General features: G+C 58.9%; 1 protein-coding gene across 3 annotated transcripts in view; it reads left to right on the top strand.

Moving 5' to 3' along the window:
* The first annotated feature begins 3,648 nt into the window (after positions 1–3,648).
* Positions 3,649–16,885, top strand: part of SBNO2 (strawberry notch homolog 2) — a 67,436-nt gene continuing 54,199 nt past the window's right edge. For 2 of the 3 annotated variants that reach the window (XM_017514452.2, XM_017514454.2), the window contains exons 1-2: positions 3,663–3,762; positions 9,756–9,758. The gene's annotated coding sequence lies outside the window, so the exon portion shown is untranslated. Of the gene's footprint in view, positions 3,763–9,755; positions 9,759–16,885 lie in introns of all 3 variants that reach the window. The other variant, XM_037733423.1, reaches the window with a different exon arrangement.

Consider the following 16,885-nt stretch of genomic DNA (forward strand, 5'->3'; position numbering starts at 1 on the left):
ATATATATATATATATATATATATATACATATATATATATATATATATATATGTATATTTCAGAGGCCAGGTGTGGTGGCCAAGTGGGAGATGAGCAGATCACCTGAGGTCAGGAGTTCGAGACCAGCTTAGCCAACATGGTGAAACCGGCCTCTACTAACTATGCAAAATTAACTGGGTATGGTGGTGGGCGCCTGTAATTCCAGCTACTCAGGAGAATCTTTTGAACCCAGGAGGTGGAGATTGCACTGAGCTGAGATTGCACCATGGCACTCCAGCCTGGGCACAAAGAGCGAAACTCCATCTCAAAAAAAAAACAAATTTCATCAGGAAATAGTCACAGTGGTGAAACACTATGAGGCACTGTCTGTCCATTGAGCTGTCTGAACAACCGGGCTGCTAGTTGCTATTAATATCACCCTCCCCATTTTACAGGTGGGAAAACCGGGCACAGAGAGGTGAATTAACTTTCTTTGGGTCACACAGTGCATTCGCAGCACTGTGTCCCTGCTGCTCTCTGGAGTTACCTCCTATGATTCCCTGGAAATCCCCACATCTGACTAATTCCCTAGACATCCCCCGACTGGGTAGATTCCTGCACGCTGAGATGGCTGGACCCACCCCAGCCTGGGCAAACTGCCCCCACTTCAGGCAGAATTACCCGTCGAGACCTCGAGGTTTCTCAAGGTGGACGTGGCAGAGATCAAGCCCATGCCTCTTCCCGGTTCACTCGGTGTGGCTCCCGAACAGTTCGTGCCTCAGTTTCCTCCCTCGGGAAATGCAGGCAATCCAGTCCCTACCCCAGAGGGCCACGGTGGGAGCAGGACTGAGTCACGCACCGTGGGTGCGTGACTCAGGGCTTCGCCCAGTGCCCGCGCTCTCTCAGGGGGTCGCGGTGCTCAGCGTGATGCTTTGCCGTTGCCTAACAAGCTGTTAAAGACGTTTTGTGTCGGGGTCACCGAGTTTTAATTTTCACCGGTCTTGAAAAGTTGTGTGGATGGTCTTGCGTGGGAGGAAATGAGCAGCCGTCCCGCCCTCAGACTGGCGTCCTCATTCTTCCAAATCTTGAGTGCCCATTGCTCAATTTAACTGCTGCTCAATTTGCTGTGAAAATAGTCTTAAGGTTGAGATGAGCACCCAGATTTGCAAGAACGAAGCATACCAAAGTGCCTATCACTTATCCCTTCTGGGTCTCAGTTTCCTCATCTGCTCCCTTATGCTTTTGGGTTTGATGACAGGAGTCCTTGGCCTGAATTTCTTTCTTTCTTTCTTTTTTTTTTCTTTTTTTTTTTTTTTTGACAGAGTTTTTTTTTTTTTTTTTTTTTTTTTTTTTTTTTTTTTTTTGAGACAGAGTTTTGCTCTTGTTACCCAGGCTGGAGTGCAATGGCGCAATCTCCGCTCACCGCAACCTCCGCCTCCTGGGTTCAGGCAATTCTCCTGCCTCAGTCTCCTGAGTCGCTGGGATTACAGGCACGCACTACCATGCCCAGCTCATTTTTTTGTAGTTTTAGTAGAGACGGGGTTTCACTATGTTGACCAGGATGGTCTTGATCTTTTGACCTCATGATCCACCCGCCTCGGCCTCCCAAAGTGCTGGGATTACAGGCTTGAGCCACCGCGCCCGGCCTCTTTCTTTTTTTTCAGATGGAGTCTTGCACCCACTGGCACGATCTCAGCCTGCATCCTCTGCCTCCCGGGTTCAAGCAATTCTCCTGCTTTAGCCTCCCAAGTACCAGGACTACAGGCGTGCACCACCATGCCTGGCTCACTTTTTTTTGTATTTTTAGTAGAGATGGGGTTTCTCCATGTTGGCCAGGCTGGTCTCAAACTCCTGACTTCAAGTGATCCTCCCGCCTCGGCCTCCCAAAGTGTTGGGATTACAGGCGTGAGCCACCCCACCCAACCCTTGGTCTGAATTTTGTAGAGAGGTGCAAAGAGATTTTAAACATACTTATTAGCTGCCTTACCAGGACTTTGGATAGATTTTATGTTGCCCCGACTGCTCTTCCTACTCTTGAGTGCTTGGCACACTCCTACTTGAACTTCAAAACCCCAGCTTCAACACCCTCTTCATCATGCAGCCCTCTATGAAGCCCTAGGCAGAGATTTCAACCCTCCCTGAGATCCTGCCTAAGGCAGTGTCTGGGCCTGGTTCTCTCTCCCCTAGATCAGGGGCTTTCTGATGTTGGGACAGAGAGCTGAGTCCTCTGTGAGACCGTGGCTTCTCCCAGCTCATGACCAATCACAGAGCAGCATCAACTGGAAGTCACTGAATAATTAAACAAACCCAAGGACAAATCACCTCTAGTTTCAGGGGGTTGAAAAGAGGGGACGGGCGTCTGGCGCTCAATCTCCCTTCACTGGTCCAGCCTACCCCGTGATGGGCTCAACAGGCTCAAGAGGCAGAAAAACTACCCCGGGGCTCTGGCTCCCTGTGCAGGGCAGCCTCCCATCACAGCCACCTAGAGGAGGAGCCCCTCAGACCCTCCCGGCCCTGCCTGGAAGGATCCTGCTCTCTTGAGGGTAGCCCCTGGGATTTACCCAAACCCTCAAGTGCCAGTCACCACGTTGCAGGCTTCAGGTTAGGGAGAGATTAATGTATTTGGTTAGGGAGAGAGATTAATGAACAGAGAGAACTTTTGGTGAGAGAGTATGTCTGACAGGCCCAGAGGTGATTATTTAATTTCATTTTATTTATTTTATATATTTTTTTGAGACAGAGTTTCACTCTTGTCACCCAGGCTGGAGTGCAATGGCGCGATCTCGGCTCACCGCAACCTCTGCCTCCCGGGTTCAGGCAATTCTCCTGCCTCAGCCTCCTGAGTCGCTGGGATTACAGGCATGCACCACCATGCCCAGCTAATGTTTTGTATTTTTAGTAAAGACGGGGTTTCACCGTGTTGACCATGGTCTCGATCTCTTGACCTCGTGATCCACCCGCCTCGGCCTCCCAAAGTGCTGGGATTACAGGCTTGAGCCACCGCGCCCGGCCTTATTTATTTATTTTTGAGACAGAGTCTCATTCCGTTGCCCAGGCTGGAGTGCAGTGGTGTGATCTCGGCTCACTGCAACCTCCGCCTCCTGGGTTCAAGCGATTCTCCTGCCTCAGCCTCCTGAGTAGCTGGGATTACAGGTGTGCGCCACCACCCCCAGCTAATTTTTGTATTTTTAGTAGAGACGGGGTGTCACCGCGTTGTCCAGGCTGGCCTCGAACTCCCGACCTCAAGTGATCCATCCACCTCAGCCTCCCAAAGTGCTGTGGTTACCTTGTGAGAGAGTTTCAGATTAAACGTGTGGGGTGAGTGTGCCCCAGTGGGAAACGCGGCAGATTGCAGAGGCCTGGAGGGGGTTCCGAGGGAGGAAAACGGGGCAGGCCGTACCACAAAGCAGGTTCCATTTCACCAGCACGGTATAGAAGAGGAAACTGAGGCTTGAGGCGGTGAAAACGCTTGCCAGGGGTCTCAAGAGGACCAGGCAGGGCGGGATTGGAACCCAGGACCGCGGGAGTCCCAGCCCTTTCCGGAGAGCGGAGGGACTTCAACGTATTGGCTTGGAAGGTGGCCCCGCCCCCGACACGAGGCCCCGCCCCTCACAGCGGGACGCCCCGCCCCTTACAGCGGGAGGCCCCGCCCCGCGGCATGACCGGAAGTGCGCGCGGCCCCCAAGATGGCGCCCGAAACCCGGAAGTGAGCGGCGGCCGCTGCGAGGCTCGGAGAAACTGAGGCGCCGCGGGCTCCGCGCCCGGCCGGACCCGAGCCCGAGGTGAGGCTGTGGTTGCGACCCCCGCCCCTACTCCGCCGCGACCCCTGCCTGGCCCGACAGGTCCGGCGCTCCCCGCGGACCCCCGCGCCCGGGGCTTGGGGTTCTGGGGGCCGCGGGGCGGGGGCGAGCGCGCAGCGACCCCCGCCCTCTGCCGCGACCCCTCCAGACCCCGCCCTTCGCCGCCAACGCTGACCCTGCGCTGCTCGACGACGCCCGCCGTGAACCTTGACCTGCCCCCTCCCGGCCACCCCCTGCCGTGAACCTTGACCCCACCTTCCACGACACCCCCCCAACCTTTCCTTCCCTCTCTTCCCGGTGACTTCCTACCCCCCTCGGCTCGGTGACCCCCGACCTTTCGTTTCCTGGTAACCCTTGACCCCGCACTCCTGGTTCCCCTGAGCCCCTTGGTGACCCCCGCACCCCATTTTCCTCGGTATCCTGCCCCTCCCTTTTGGGCACTCTCGGCTCCGTGCGCCTTGTGACCTCGACCCCTTTCTCGGGGTGACCCCCGATCTCTCCCGCCTCCCCGATTCCAGACTCCGGGCTCCTTTAGGGCGTCCGTGTCCCTTCCTCCTCCGTGTCCCCGGTCCCAGGACCCCTGCCCTCCCGACCCGGCAGCGCAGACCTCCCTCCCTCCCCGCAGCTCCTCCTCCCGGGGCCTCTGACTTCTGTTCTGGGGCAGATACGTGGTTTCTCGTTTTCGGCGTGGAGGTCCCCCGGTTTGGGGTGGGGGCTTGCTGGCGTCAGCTGACACCCGGGCCGTCTGGACGGGATCCGTGCGTGTTGGGGTTCGGGAGTGCGGGTCGCTCTGAAACCGGCTTCCAGGGGCCGGGGGGAGGGAGGATATCGGGCTGAGATGGCCCGAGTGCGGCCGGGGTGCAGCCCGTGTCGGGGGATGGGAAGGGGTGCCTACCCTATCCCTCGTAGGACACTCTGCCCCCCACCCCAAAGCCCTGAGGAGTAAGGCTGGTGGGGCCTGGAGGTACCAGTCCCCAGACTGGTGGGGGCAGGGGTTGTGGAGAGCCCACCCAGCGCTTCCACGGACGCTGGGCACAGATGGTGCTGGGCCAGGTCAGTGGGTGTCTCCTTGGATGAACTGATTATAACATTCTGGAAAGTGAAAAAAAAAAAAAAAAAAAAAAAAAAAAAAAAAAAAAAAAAAAAAAAAAAAAAAAAAAAAAAAAAAAAAAAGAAAAGATCGAGCCTGTAAAATGTGTAGCCGGGGCATCCCCTGGCTTCTGCTTCCCGGAATGCCTGTTGCTCCCGCCTGCCTCGGAACGTCCTTCCTGCCTGTGACTGCCGGGACGGGACGGGTTTGCTGCCATCTGTTGCACACCCTGTCAGCGAGGATGCGTGACCTTGGAGCTGGCCTGTGCTGATGCTGGTTGCCAGTTTGGGGGGGCGGTGAGTGTTTTACAGAGGGGCAGAGTGAGTGAAGTCCGGCTGTCCTTAGCTGGACACCTACTTACTCAGCTGTCAGGGGAGGGGATCACGGCCTGGAACCCAGCACCCCACTCACTGCAGTGCCTCCAGAGGTTCAAGAGAAGAGCACAGGACGGGCGAGGGCTCAGGGCCGCAGACCCCATTGGGAGCCGGCCCGCCCATTACAGGCCTTGAACTTTGTCCCAGGCCAGGCCTCTTCCTCTGGGCCAGGGCAGGAAAGACCCCGGCACTGCTTCCTGAGGGTTGCTGTGCTGTTGTGGGTGCCATCCCTGGGCTAGGTCTGTCTCCCCGACTCAGCCTGGAAGGGGAGCAGCGGGGACCTGTGACCCAGAGTTTGTGGCAGGCTGGGCAGGTGTCATCCCAGCTCTGTCTTCCCAGACGGCCTCTGGCCTTAAGGCATTCTGGCTGCCGGCCCCAGATTTTCCCAACAGTGGCCTACTCCAGGCCACCTACAGACTTCTGGTTTTTTTTTTTTGGGACAGAGTCTTGCTCCGTTGCCCAGGCTGGAGTGCGGTGGCACGATCTCGGCTCACTGCAACCTCTGCCTCCTGGGTTGAAGGAATTCTTCTGCCTCAGCCTCCCGAGTAGCTGGGACTACAGGCGCCCGCCACCACGCCTGGCTGATTTTCGTATTATTAGTAGAAATGGGGTTTCATTGTGTTGGCCAGGCCAGTCTTGAACTCCTGACCACATGACCGCCCGCCTCAGCCTTCCAAAGTGCTGCGATTACAGGCTTGAGCCACCGCGCCCGGCCACTTTCAGAGTTCTTGATGAGAAAGGACAAATTTGAGATCTGGACCCCTTGGTGGGTGGGATGGAGAACAGCAGGACGGAGGTACCATGGCCTCCCATGGCAGGGGAGTCGCAGGCAGGCTCTCCTCCTTGGAAAGGGAAGGACTTGGAAGGCGCCTGCCAGCCCGGGGAGTGTGATTTCAGACCACAGGGAGGACGCTTTTGTTTAACTCTGAGGATTCCAGCAGACATCTGCCCACACCTGCTGGGAGCCAGGAGGACCCTGGTGTGGAGGGGCTGCATGGGTGGGGCTGCCGGGAGCCGGACCCAGGCAGGGGCTGGACTTCTGGGGGAGCCTGTCAGGCAGAGCTCAGCAGAGGCATCGTGAAGTTGGTTCATTCATTCCCTCGCAGTTGGCTTTATAGTCTGGCCTGGGCTGGACAGGAGGCACCCAGGTGTGCAGGTGCGGAGGAGAGGGCACATGTTCTCCGGTCACATGACCGCGGGCAGTCACTGCCCTCTCACCTGGCGGGGAAACAGAGGCAGAGAGAGGTTGTGCCAGTCACCCCTAGACCCCCCGGCTGCCTAAAGCCTCCCCCACCCTCCGGGGTGTGACCAGCTTGGGCTTGGCCCAGCCCAGTTCCAGCAGAGTCACAGATGCCCCTCCGGCGGGGCCCAGGCGGAAACGTCAACACCGCGAGAGTGAGCTCTGCCCCGAACAAAGAGGCAACTGTGTCGGCAGAACCAGTCCGGTTCCCAGAGGCCTCCCTCCCAGGGGGCCCATGCTGGGGGTGGGATCAGCTCCGGGAAGGGGGCGGTGTCATGTGATCCACAGCTGTAAGCACTCCCGGAGGTGGTGTGGGGGCAGCTGTGTGTGTGTGTGCACATGTGTGCCTGTACGTTTGTATGTTGTGCCACATGCGTGCACACACGTGTTGTTAGTGTTGCATGTATGTGCATACATTGTGTGTGAATGTGCATGCTCGTGGTTGTGTGCTCCTGTGCATGTGTGTAGTGTTAGTGGATTTCATATGCGTGTGTTTTATGGGTGCACATGTATGCTGTGTGTTGCATGTGTGCCCAGGTACCTTTGTTCATGAGAGTGTTGTGCATGTGTGTATTTTGGTTGTGTGTTGCTTGTGCCCATGTACTCGTTCTCATGTGTTGTGTGTATATTTTGTGTGTGTGTGTGTGTGTGCTCATGTGTGTTGCAGGTGCGTGTATGTGCCCATGCTCGTGTGCATGTTTTCTACATGTGTATTTTGTGTGTGCAGTGTGTTGCCTGTGCCCCTGTGCTCCCGTGTTCTGCACGTGTGTTTTGTGTGCACGATGTGTGCATCTGTGTTGCCTGTTCCCATGCACCTCTGCTCGTGCACCTTGTGCACGTGTTTTGTGTGTGTGCATGTGTTGTGTGCACGTGTTTTTTGTGTGCATGTGTTGTGTGCATATGTACGTTTTGTGTTGCATTCACATACGTGTATTGTGTTTGCACACATGTTGCGTGCACAGGTGTGTTTCTGTGTGTCATGTGCACATGTGTGCTTTCTATGTCATGTGCATATGCATTTTGTGTAGTGTACACACGTGTGTTTTGTGTATGTGCATGTGTTGTGCACATGTGTTTTGGGTGTTGTGTGCCCTTGTGTGTTTTTGTGTGTCACGTGTATGTGTGTTTTGTATGTTGCATGCACATGTATTTCGCATGTTGCACGAACATGTGTTTTTTGTGTGTTGTGTGCATGTTTTTTCTGTGTGCATGTGTTGTGTGCACACGTGTTTTTGTGATTGCACACGTTTTTGTTACATGCATATGTGCATTTTGTGTGTTGTGTGCATACGTGTGTTGCATGTGTTGCATGCACATGTTTTTGTGTGTTGTGTGCACACGTGTTTTTCTGCTACATGCATGTGTGCATTTTGTGTGTTGCATGCACATGTGTGTTTTTGTGTGTTTGTGTACGTGTTTTTGTGTGTGTCGTGCATGTGCTTTATGTGTTGCATGCACGTGTTTTGCGTGTGTTGCATGCACATGTGTGTTTTGTGTGTGCGTGTTGTGCGCATGTGTGTGTTGCCTGTGCCCGTTGCACGTGTGCATGTGATTTGTTGCAGGCAGGCCTGGAGTGCCTCCAGTCAGTTTTTCCACAACCAAGGGCTGTGTGGTCAGACAGTGCACGGGGAGGACTGGGTGTGGCTGGCCACCGGGTGTAGCCTGAGAGCGAGGTCACCCCGACCTGCTTTCTGTTCTGGCCTGCCCGCTGCCTGCCCAGCAGCGTGGGTGGACCCTCAGCCTCGCCCCTCGCCTCTACACTCTCACCCCCAACCCCAGGGAGGTCTGCTGGCACCTGCACGCTCGGGCTGGGACGAAGAGCAGACTGCCAGCTCCGTGGTCACTGTGCCTCCCTGCTGGGAAGTGCAGTCACCTGTCACAGGCCCCAGGACTCAGGAGAGGGCTCAGCCCCAGCAGTGAAGGCAGATCTGGGGTTCTGGCCACGATGGGGATTTCGGACATGTGGGCCCCATCCGCTCTCGCTTTAGTCCTGCTGGGCCTTGCGAGGAGGCAGAGGCTAAATCTGCCGTCCGTGGGCCCAGTGCGGATGCCCCGTAGAGACGTGCTCGTGGAGAGACACCAGATGAAAAAGGCCATGCGGCGTGTGACTCCGTTCATGTGACATGAGCAGAGCAGGCCAGTCCACAGTTGGGAAGTGGACGTGTGGCTCCAGGGAGTGTGGAGGGCTGGAGAGTGAATGCTGATGGGGACGTGATCTTCTGGAATTAGAAGCTATGGTGGTCCGGCTCAGAATGCACTGAAACCCTTGAGTCGTTTGCTTTGGACGGTGCCCTCCTGGTGTGGCTCGTGTTTCAGGGAAAATAAGTGTTTAAAGGCCTGCCCGTCCTTCAGAAGCCCCCTTTGTCACCACAGGCGGAGCACGGTGTCCCCGGGAACTGGCCAAGTAGCCCTGCAGGCGGCTCGCATCAGGGGTGCTGGGGTGCTGGGCAGCCGTCCCGTCCCGGCCCCTAGGAGTACGGCAGCAGCGATGGTGCCACCCCACCTCCCTTGCCCAGGCCCAGCTCTGTCCTTGAGCTGCTCGTGGCTTTAGGGGGCCGAGAATGCATTCTGCTACAAGGCGCCTAGGGGACTCCCGGCATGAGGGGGCCGGCCTTGGGCCTCTTGGGTGGTGCAGAGGGGCTGGTGGCCCAGGTGGAGGCCTCCTGGGAGCTTGGCATGGCAGCATCTCCCTGAAGCTCAGGCCCTGTGCAGCCCTCAGCCTGGGGTCTCACATGTGCCCTGGCTCTCCTGCGGATTCCCCTGGATCTGTCACCCTGGACGCCCCCAGGAGTGACAGGGTGGGAGGAGGGGCATGGAGCGTCATTGCTGAGTCAGCTCCCCTGCAGGCCCCGCCCTGGGCAGCCTCACGCTGGGGGCAGCTGGGACGCCCTACTGCGGACCTGGTGCCCCGGTGCCTCAGTGACCTTCTCCACGACTGGTGCCCAAGCTTCCTGGAGCCTTGTGATTGGCTTCCGTCCCCAGCAAGAACAAGTGCCCAAGTGAAACCAAAAGAGGTGGCTTTTGGCCTTGGTTCCAGGGCCCGCAGCATTTTGAGACTCATGTGTGCCGGGTTCTGGGAGGCGGGTCACTCGTGTTTCCTGGGAGCTGCTGCTGCAGCTGGAGCCGAGGCGCTGGATGCTGGGGCGTGGGGAGGGGGGCCCATGAGCCACAGGCCTGGCGGGCAGTAAACGTTTATGGAACTGACTCACTTGCTGGGGTGGAGCCACCGGGGAGGGTCACAGAGAAAGTCCCTGCTCCACCATGGCCCCAGACCGTTGTCGGCTGCCCGCCCAGCCTGAAGCAAGGAGACGTCTTTCTCTGCATGTCAGGTAAACTGAGGAAGGCCGTCTCCGGGGTCCGCTGTGCTCACTGCCTGGCCTCTGGTGCCCAGGGGCCGTGTGGAACAGGCCTCAGGACCCACACGTGATGACTGCGGCCTCCTTGCGCTGTGTGAGGGCCAGGCTCCGTGGGAACGGACAGCCGCCAGAGTGCCCGGAACCTGAGGGTGTGAAGGGGGTTCTGAGGCGTCGGGGGATGGTGAGGGGCAGTGTGCTGTCCAGGGCTGGTTCAGTAACCGGAATGTTCTCGGCTGGCGGGGCAGGAGCCCAGCGCTGGAAGCTGCGGAGTGGGCTGGTGGCCTACACCCAGGGTTCGTCTGGGCTGGGCGCTGGGGCCCGGGGTGGTGAATGGCTGTTGGTGCTGCCCGGGTGTGGCTGGGCTGGCCCGGGGCATTTTCGGGGCCTTTTATCAGCTCCTGGAATCACTGTGACCCCAGGAACTTGGGGGAGCTGTGAGCCCCCAGGTAGATTCGGGAGCTCTCGGGAGGCCCTGAGGGCTGGCCACCCAGGGCTTCCCAGGGGTGTGGCCACCTGATCGCTGTCGGAATACCAGGGGCTGCCACCCTCAAACCCAGACTTGTGGCTTCTCTTGAAAAACCAGATGATCTAGAAACCCAGGCTACATTCCTGCCCACAGAGGTTCCGCTGCCCCTCCCGGGGGTGCACCTGAGCGGCCCCCTCCCCCAGCCCTGGTGAGGCGGCTCCTGCCCCACTTGAAGGACGTGGGGGGTGGGGGAATTATGCTGAGGAGGACACTCAGGCGCCACAGCCTCTGGGCCCCTAAAAGGAGCAGGACTGGGTCCCTTAGAGCCTGTTGCTGGACTCAGGGGCCGGCTCTGCTCCCGGCTGGCCATTCGGGAGCCTGGGTTTTCGTGCATGCGGCCTGACCGAAGGCTGAGACTTCACAGCCTGGCACTGTGTCCTGCGGGTCTGGGTCAGCCCCAGAGATGCCGCGGTGCCCCCACCTCGCTCCCCCGTGACCTGTGGGTGTGGTGCCTCCCGGGGCACAGGGGCTCTGCAGAGGGGTCGCCCTGGATTCCTCGGGGCCTTGCGTCATCACGAATGTCCTCACACATGAGAGCCTTCTCCAGCTGGGACAAAGCTCAGATCACAAGCCTGTGAGGGACCTCGCCTTGCTGGCTTCTCGGAGGGAGGGACGATGTGATAGGGGTGCGGTGCCCCGATGGCAGGGAGGATGCGGCCTTAGCCCGGTGACCGCAGGGAGCAGAATTCTGCCACCCGGCCAAGCTCAGGCGCGGACTCTCCCGGATAATCCGGAGCGGGGCTCAGGACAGTGGACCTTGATGTTAGCCTTGGAGCCAGCCAGCTCACCTGGACCTCTGAACGGCCAGAGCCAGAGAGAGCACCTGGGTGTGGTTTTCAGCTGCTGCGTTCGAGAGCAAATGGATCAGGCCCCACTGGCGAACCTGGGGTTCCTGCTTCTGTGATTTTGGGGCGTCTGTCCTCCTCCGGGCGAGGTGCAGGACAGAGCCTGTAGCTCCGGCAGTCGGCGCTGACGCCTGGCTCAGGGCGGTCTCGGAGCTGCCGTCCTCCAGCCCAGCCTGAAGCCGGAAGGAACTCTTCCTCCTCCTCCAGGACCTGATGCGCTTTGTGCTCGGTTGCAGGTCCTCGTAATGTTTTTGTCACCAAGGCTGGACTTAAAGAGCTCAAGGACAGTGGTGACCTGTTGGGCCTCTTGCCTGGGATCAGTATAGCGTGGCTGCTAGCAGCGCTGGGCACTCCCCAGGGAGCCAGGTGGGCAGAGCGTGCAGGTGGGCTGGCCTGAGCCCACCGGCGAGGTAGTGACAGCGGCAGGGGTGGGGTGGGCTAGAGGACCGTCTGCACGGATTTAAGGTACATAGGGCCACCTCCATGTCAAAGGACTGGGAGTCTGGAGTGAGCGGCATTTGGCTTAACATCTGCTCAGGAGAAAAAGACCTGGGGGTCAGAGGAGACCGCAGGTTCAAGCTCAGTGTATCAAAAGGCTTTGAGAGAGAGAGAGAGAGAGAGAGAGAGAGAGAGTGTGTGTGTGTGTGTGTGTGTGTGTGTATGTGCGTGCATGCATGCGTGTATGTGCATGCATGCGTGTGTGTGCGTGCATGCATGCGTGTGTGTGCATGCATGCATGCGTGTGTGTGCGTGCATGTGTGTGTGTGTATGTGCGTGCATATGTGTGTGTGTGCGTGCGTGCATGCGTGTGTGTGTGCGCGTGTGCGCCCATAGCAGTTGAGGTGTCGCTCTGTTGCCCAGGCTGGCCTCCGACTCCTGGGCTCACGCAGTCCTCCCGCCGTGGCCTCCCAGGGCACGGGGATTGCAAGGTGTGGACCACCATGTTGGCCCCAAAAGATGGGAAACGAGCACAAGACCTGAGCAGGCGGCTCAGAGGTGCAGCGGCCATGTGGAAGCTGCCTGGCCACCATGAGAAGCTGCTGCACACCGGTCGGGGTGGACAGGCCTTTAACTGTCACACAGCAGTGAGGTCCGGCCGTGGGGACCCCACATCACAGTCCCCACAGCCTGGCCTGGAGGGCCCTTCCTGCGTCAGCGTTTGCATCACTGACCCTCTTCCTCTGGCCTGTCTCAGCCTCCTCGGGGATCTGGGGTGTGGGGTGTGGGGTGTTGTTCCCAGTTCCTCAAGTGTAGTTTCTGCCTAGCAGCAGTTGGCCTAACATTCCGGCTTGGGACTCTCGCTCTGTCTGAGGGTCCGGGGCTGAGTGCCAGCAGCCACCGCTACTCTGCCTGGCCCTGGCGTGGGGGCCTGGGCTTCCCTCTGTTCTCAGGGACAGCAGTGCCACCTCAGAGGTGCTGGGGGGGGCTGCACCCTGCTTGCATCTTGGCCCCAACATCCCCTGGCCCTGTGGTGTCCCGTCCCCGGGTGGGCTTGGGATGCAGCACCCTGAGTCCCTCCCCCAGGGCCTGCTTTATTTTCTCTGCGCCTTGTAGGCCTTCATTCAGCGCTGTGCTGACCGTGCCGGGTGGGGCTGTGCAGTCAGCAGAGCAGCCTTGACCTCGTGGAGACCCCAGCAGTGGGGTCAGACGCAGGTGGGGCCGTAGTCCACTCTGGGTCCTGCCCCACACTGTCGGGGTCGCTGCCTGGGCTCGCTGGATCCTGCCGTCTGGCTCTGGCCTGTCTCAGCCTCCTCCGGGCACACCCTGTGGACGACTCGTCGTTCCTCCTTCATTATCGGCGTCCTCTCCACTGCGTCTGGCATCTGGGACACCCCCGCCATGTCCTAGCGCCTGGCGCCACGCACGGGGGAGGCTGGGCAATAGGGGCTATCAGTGCAGCCGCCCACTCATGCTCTTCCTGCCCCTGGCCGTCTCTGAGCTTGGGAACTTTCCCCCGCACAGCACCTGCCCCTTGGCCCCTGGAAGGTGCTGGAAGGCATGGGCAGGGGGCTTCCCTGGAAATCAGGGGTGTGGTGTGCGGCCCCCACGGCTGGCACCCTTGAGCCCTCCCAGGAGAGGGACAGTGATGGGCGCAACCTGACTTTCCGGAGGACTCCCCTGGAGTGAGGCCCTTGGTGCGGGGAGGGGAGCTTCCTGGGCACTGGCTTCTGACCCGGTCCGCAGGGCCCTGAGTCGGGCCAGTACAGCTTCCCCTGTGAGAGGAGCACGCGGGCTCCTGGGGTTTATACAGGGCTGGCGAGGCTGCAGCACCCTTCCACCACCGGGCGGCCGGGACCACCGCTCTTCCTCGGGGGGCAGGGAGAACTGGAAAGTTGGGAACTTGCTCGCCCTGGACCCTGGCTGCTTCACCCCACCGGCCTCACCTCGTCCTCATCCTCAACAAAGGGGTTGCCACCCGGCGTGCCTGAGAAATCTCAGGTGGGGCTGGGCCAGTCTCAGGCTCCCAGGCTTCCCCAGCCCTGCCCGGCCTGTGCCCGTGCGCGGCTGACCCAGGCTCGCCGCGGCGGCCTCTGTCCCTGGTTGGCGGCGCGGAGCTACTGCCGTCCAGATGCCTCCTGGGACGCTGTGGAAGTGCACGCGCAGCCTGGTACCGCCTGAGGCTGGGGCACCTGAGTCCTGGTGCTCACGGGCGTCAGGCTGGGTCCGGGCTGGAGCTGTGTCCTCCCTCGGCGAGCTTCAGGGGGCGGCCACAGCAGGGCTGCAGACTGCGTGGCTTAGAGCAGCTTCTCCCTGCCCTGGACAGGAGTCCGGGAGTGGGCCCGCCGCGCTCCTCTGCGCACCAGGGGAGAAGCCGCTGCCTCTCCCAGCGTCGGGGGCTCCAGCCTCTGCTCCGTCTCCACGTGGCCATCTCCTGATGTGGGGCTTCCACGTTCCTCTTTTAAGGACACCAGTTGCTAACGGGGACCTAGGCCCACCCCACTCCAGCATTCTCATTGTGACCCACCACGTGTGCAAAGACCCCGTGTGCAAATAAGGTCCCACTCACAGGTGCGGGTGAACATAAATCTGGGGGGACCATAGTCACCCCGGTGCCCTCTCCGTCCCTGGCAGTGCCTCCTGCACCTCAGGACGAGGCTCTAAATCAGCCCCATCACTTACCAGACCCCTGTCTGGGCCTTGTGGCCCACAGGGACTGTGGAGAGACGGTTGCAGGCCTGGAGAAGTCTGGTCCCTCAAGCCTGATATCATCTGGTCCCTGAGGGGTGTCAGCCTCCTGTGTCTGGCGGGCACATTCGGGCAAGAGGAAGCCAGCTTTCCCCCTTGCAGGGGTGAAGAGCCAGCCCCACTGCCACCCATAGCATTTCTTTTTCTTTTTATTTTGAGATGGAGTCTCACTTTGTTGCCAGGCAGTGGTGCAATCTCAGCCCATTGCAGCCTCTGCCTCCTGGGTTGGAGCGAGTTTCCTGCCTCAGCCTCCCCAGTAGTTGAGACTATAGCCATGCACCACCACACCCAGCTAGTTTTCATATTTTTAGTTGAGACAGGGTTTCACCATGTTGGTCAGGATGGTCTCGATCTCTTGACCTTGTGATCCACCCGCCTTGGCCTCCCAAAGTGCTGGCCCCACAACAGCATTTCTGAGGACAGAAAGGGAGAGTCGGCACCCTCTGGAGGAGAGGGGCCCCAGGGGCTGTGGGTCTTCATCCTGAGGTCTCTAAGCTGCTGCTGGGCCAGAATGGAGGTGCGGCCCCATCAGGGACTGGGCTGTGGTTTAGGTGGATGCCCCTGGACTGGGTGGCAGGTGGATGTGGAGGGCAGAGGGGAGAGAGACGGTTCCCACAGCTTGTTTATGTATGGGCAGCTTGCTGAGGGATGGGGGACTCTGCTGGACCTGGGGGAGGAGACAGGAGCACGTGGCACTCCAGGGCTACTGGGACACAGGCATCGGCGTGTCAGTCAGAGTGATACACATGGCACTGTTGGGGATCCTGGGGCTCAGTAGTTGGGCGTGTCAGTCAGCGTGACACACACACGGCACTGTCGGGGATCCTGGGACACAGGCATCGGCGTGTCAGTCAGAGTGATACACATGGCACTGTTGGGGATCCTGGGGTGCGGTAGTTGGGCGTGTTGGTCAGTGTGACATGCACAGGACACTGTCGGGGATCCTGGGACACAGCCATCGGCGTGTCAGAGTGTTACACGTGGCACTGTTGGGGATCCTGGGGTGCGGTAGTTGGGTGTGTCGGTCGGCGTGACACACACACAGCACTGTCGGGGATCCTGGGACACAGGCATCGGCGTGTCAGTCAGAGTGATACACGTGGCACTGTTGGGGATCCTGTGGTGCGGTAGTTGGGTGTGTCGGTCGGCGTGACACACACACAGCACTGTCGGGGATCCTGGGGTGCAGGTGTCCTGCATGCCTGGTCATTGTACACCAGCCGAGGTGCCCTTGGGAGACCCGGCCCTGGGCCTTGTGGTAAGTGGGGTTCATCCGGGGTCCGTGCTCCCTGGACACTGGGCTGAGGCTGGGCGTACCCTAGTCCTTTCAGGGACAGGCTGGGCTCTGGACAGGCAGCGAGGCCAGGGAGGGAGGACTGGGTTTGAGGCTGAGCCGCCTGTGTGGCTGGGTGCCGCAGGCGTGCCCGTGGTTTGCCAGGCTGGCCTCCTCCTGTGTGAAGGTTTGCGGCAGCTTCTCCCACAGCTGGCAGAGGGCCTGGCATGCAGTGCAGCCATGAGCCCAGCGTGTTTTCCCAGTTCAAGCTGGGAATGATGCTTTTGATTTTATTTTATTGTGAGACGGCGTCTTGTTCTGTTTCCCAGGCTGGAGTGCAGTGGCAGGATCTCGGCTCACTACAGCCTCCACCTCGTGGGTTCAAGTGATTATCCTGTTTCAGCCTCCCGAGTAGCTGGGACTACAGGTGTGCGCCACAACACGAGCTGTGTGTGTGTGTGTGTGTGTGTGTGTGTGTGTGTGTGCATTTTTAGTAGAGACGGGGTTTCACCATGTTGCCCGGACTGGTCTCGAACTCCTAACCTCTGCCTGCCTCGGCCTCCCAAAGCGCAGGGATCACCACGCCTGGCCACACTTTACACTTGAGATAATTACAGATTTGTGGCGGGGTAAGGAGTGATACAAAGAGATTCCCCACACCTCCTTCCCTCAATGGTAAGGGCTTGTAAATTGAGTACAGCGTTAACAACTGGTATTGACCTTGGCGTGTGCTGCCTGCAGGTGTGAGACCCCTAGAGGCCTGGACAGGGGTGTGGGGGTGTGACTTTTTCATGGGCTCTTGGTGCATAAAGTTGGATGTATGTGTTGGTGGGGTGCATGTGGGGGTGGGGGTGTGGGCACAGGTGCTGTCGGGCTGTATGTGTGGGTGGGAGTGCGCGTGCAGGTGTGAGTGTGTGTGACAGTCGTGTCTGGCCGTGTGCGCTGGTTCCTCAGTACTCAGTGTTGTTTTTAGGGTTGTGGTTTTCCTAGCGGGGTCACCTAGTGGACTATGATTTTGTATTTGTGTTTTTGTTCTTCTTCAAAAATCATGTATAATCACTGTTTTTTCTTATTTATTTATTATTTTATTATTTTATTTTTTTGAGATGGGGTTTCACCATGTTGGCCAGGTTGGTCTTGAACTGCTGACCTCAGGTAATCCACCCGCCTCGGCCTCCCAAAGTGCTGGGATTACAAGCGTGAGCCACCACGCCC

The sequence above is a fragment of the Cebus imitator genome, unplaced genomic scaffold, assembly GCF_001604975.1.
Source record: "Cebus imitator isolate Cc_AM_T3 unplaced genomic scaffold, Cebus_imitator-1.0 Scaffold524, whole genome shotgun sequence".
NCBI classification, from domain to species: Eukaryota; Metazoa; Chordata; class Mammalia; order Primates; family Cebidae; genus Cebus; species Cebus imitator.